Source organism: Parasteatoda tepidariorum, chromosome 2, assembly GCF_982258835.1.
Source record: "Parasteatoda tepidariorum strain Cologne lab strain chromosome 2, Ptep-v5.0, whole genome shotgun sequence".
In the NCBI taxonomy this organism is placed as follows: domain Eukaryota; kingdom Metazoa; phylum Arthropoda; class Arachnida; order Araneae; family Theridiidae; genus Parasteatoda; species Parasteatoda tepidariorum.
In genome coordinates, this window is record NC_141756.1 from 65,435,832 (window position 1) to 65,439,981 (window position 4,150).

Sequence of the window (4,150 nt, forward strand, 5' to 3'; positions counted from 1 at the left end):
AATAAATTTTTTTAAAGAGTTCAACAGGACAAAACTTTCAATTAAAAACAACAAAAAAATTTCATAAATTTTAAAAATGAAGGAATGCCATGGACATTAGAGCCGAAGCAAAGTATCTCTAGATATTCTTTTGCAGGGTGAATAGCATTTTTAAAAAGTACCTACTTTTGATTTTCATTCTTTAAAAACCCTAAAAGATGTTTTTCTATTGGGTGTCTGTAAAAAGTGCTTGTTTTTCTTTTTTTCAAAAATGATAGTTGTCTTTACCGTGTCAAAAACATGTTTTTCACAATGTTCTGATCGAAGTTTTCACAATTTATTCAAACAGGTTGTTTAGAACAGAACAGCACCGATCATTTTACGAGTTGGATGAATTGCTTGCAGTTTCTCATGCATGTAAACTAAACTATATTCAGTGAGAAGGATTCTTGCTCTTACAAATGCATTGTTGCTATATTTTTTGAGATATTCCAGATTTTAGGCTTCATATCCCACTTTAAGAAATGTAATAAAAAAATCTCGAATTTTTCTGAATACGGGGACCAATCAAACATTGTCATATGTTTTTCCCAATTTTTTAAAGAAAATGTTATTTTTCTGTCTTGTTTTTTCTTTCTGCTGGTGAAGCATCAGTTTTTGTCACAAGCAAGCTGATGTCACTGTGTTCTGTTTACATATCAGTACCAAATCATTCACTAATTAAGCATTTTCATAGGGATCCAGAGCAGTTTAACAATTAGCTTCACAAATTTAAATTTTTTGTCTCCCTTTTATTCATTTTATTTAATAAAGATAGTAATTGAAACTTTTGAACCACGGTTTGTGTGTGCACAAGGAGCTGTTTTCTAACTTTATAAAATATTTCAGAATTTTTTTTATACTATATTTTTTTTACTGGATTTGTAATTAAAAATTTTAGTATTTTTAAAGAAAAAAATTTTTTTTTAATTGCTAAATAAGCATGAATTGAAGATTATTTTTAACAAAAGCAGTAAGAAATGTGATGTGATTCAGATTTGTCAATTCGAAATAATATAATTTATTTTTTATTTGATTAAAAAAATTGAATTTAAGAATTCAATTCAATAATTAGATTTGTTAAATAAGATAAATATCAGCACTAAGTACTTTTACTTCTGGCAGAAATGTTTAATTTAAATAATTATTGTATTTTCATTTCAAAATTTTTATTTACAAGAAATACTGAACCAAATCATAGAGTAAGGTAAATGTGTAATGGACAGAAAGACATAGAGATACGATGCATAGAGAACTCTTATGCTTGAAGAAGTGGTCTAAACATTTATTTCAACTTATTCATGCCCCTTTCAAAGAACTCTTGTGCCAGGATCTATAACCAGAAAAGTGTAGCATATTGTGACTCTTGCAGTGTATGCTGCCTATGGAGGTGTTTCTTTAAGATGCCAATGAAATGGTAATCTGTAGGTGCTAAATGAGGGCGATAAGGTGGATGGTCGAGAATTTCCCGCTTGAACCCCTGGAGTGTGTGTGTATGGTTGTATTCAGGCGTTCGTTATTGTGCTATAATAAAGCGCCCTCCCAAAGTGCCTCCTCGCCGTTTTTGCTGCATGCTTGCTTTAAGCTTATCTATCCCCCTCAAGTCCTGCTAGCTGCCTGACCGTGGCGAGGCAGCTAGCAGGCCATTATGCCCAGCTAATACTAGTAGGTGAAACTATGGAGCTAAATCAGTATTCTAGTTCCGGTGTTCCAGATCACTATTGGCCAACGGAAACTGTAACACTTTCCCCTGTATTTAAACTGAATCGATTTTAAGATCGACGAGGTTTTTTCAAAACCTCATCTGTTTTTAGACTTTCTGGACATTTTTGGACTTATGAATTTGGTCTAATTGGATGGACCTCTTGGGGATTAGATGCAACAACAACACGCTCATCTATAGTTTGACAGTAGACGTCTGCACTAATGTTTATAACTTGTTCGAGAAATTTAACAAGATCAGCATTGAGACAGCAGTGGCCATTGTTTTCTGGGCATATGTTGTTGTCTTGCATTTATTGGCCTGTGGTAACGATGGATGTTTCTGTGTCATGCCCTGAGGTTCGTAATCAGATGTTCATAGGGACACAGGCATTTCATCATCAGCAATGATGCCAAGGAAGGAATTTCCTTTGTCTGTATAATGTGTGAGGGAAATTGCTATCCTCCGTCCAGAGAACGCAAACTTTTGTGAAACCTAGTTGGCCATGAACGATACTGCTCACTGAACCATATGAGATATTCATTGTTGTTGTACAGTCTTACTCGTCTGTCGGCATAAATCAAGGCACCAATGATAGCCACATTCGTGTTGGTAAAAGAAGTTGATGGTCTGTCAGCATCTGTTACAGTACTACTACCACTTGCAAACGCGTTTCACCACAAGAACGCTTGTTTCTGCGATGTAACACTCTCTCCGGAGACTTGCACTGATTCACGATGAATGTCGCATAGTTTTGTTCCTTTCGCCCATCCAAAAATTAATTAAACTGCGCACTTCCTCCTTGGTGTACTCTTCAAGTCACTGCACCACTGTGGTGTGCTCCCAGTACCAGACGGGTACATGTAGAATGTTGTATCCACCGTCAAACATCTATCACCAGGATGATTATCCGATATAAATGCATTAATTAGAAACACACTTTGGATACACACAAATTCCCCCTTGTGTATTCAAAAATTGAGATTTTTTTTCCAGAAACGTAAAAAGTTTTAAAGTGCGAAAAAAAATTTTTTTTTTTTGAATGCTTGAAAAATACATGTTTTTTGTTTGAAAAAATTGGCTAATGGACTCTGTTTCAGATTAGACCATACTTGCTTGTCAAATATTTATTTCTAAACTCCATCTCATTGAAAAGGATTGTTTGTTTTTTACTAGTTTAATAGAAATACATATTGTGTTATTTTGGAAAAACATGTATTAGCATTGCACATATTTATTACATATCTGGCGTACTACAGGTTGGGAAACAATTACACTGTAGCTACATTTGACTAATTCTGACCTTTATTGCCTTTATAAAATATATATATAAATATTGCCTTTTCTGACCTTTATAAAATTTTATTATATATTTTTTTTTCTTCATTCATTAAAGTTACATTATAATGTAACTTTAATGAATGAAGAAAAAAAAATATATAATAAAATTTTATATACAAAACACAAACAATTTGTCATAATATTAATAGGTGGGTTTCTTTTAAATAAATTTTTATATTTATATTCGTTTCAAATACGCGATTTCTCCACCCCTTTTCTCTCTCTGTTACCATGTTTTTTTTAAATCTTGGTTCTTTTTTTGCGTCAGTTTATTACATCTAATTACTACGGTAGGAAAAAAGCCAGATGTGCTGGAACCAGGATAATGGAGAGGGGAAAAGTGTAAAAGGGTGAGAAATCAGGCAACCTTGATACGCTGTATAGTGGACACCACTAATGCTCACCCGTACCCAGAAAATAATACATAAAACTTGGTTTTTGCATACAATCCGACTGATTTTGTTTTTGTCTTAGTACTTGTCAACGAAAATTATTATAGAAACTGTATTAAAACAAAAATAATCGCAGAATAAAGAACATATTTTTCTTTTCCCCCGAAAGTAAGAATTACAAAGCTAACACATTTCAGTCATTACCAGTATTCTAACCTTTTTTCCCAGTTTTTTAGTAGCGAATAAGTAATAAAATATTTTCATTACTAATAAATCTATAGATCGTAAAAAAAAAACAATAGCAAGGAAATATTGGTCATGCAGATTTTATTACAATCACTTTATTTATCGATTTATTTTATTAATATCGCAAAATTTTTTTTCAACCAAGCTTTCGAACTTGGAAAATTACATTAATAATATAAAATTTATAAATATTTTCGTGCAAAAGATGATTATTTAAAAACATTGAAGCCACTAAAATTTTTTTTACAAAAACTCATAAAGATTTAATTCCTGTAACGTCAACAAAATTGCAAAATTATATATTATTGTCATTGAAAGTTACAAAATTGAAATTTAGGGGCTACAAATATCTTCAACTTCCGAGAAAAATACTAAGTAGAAGTAGAAGTTTATTTTCATATTTCATAGTTATTACAAGTGCTTTGGTTACAAGCAGGAACAGCTGGAAATC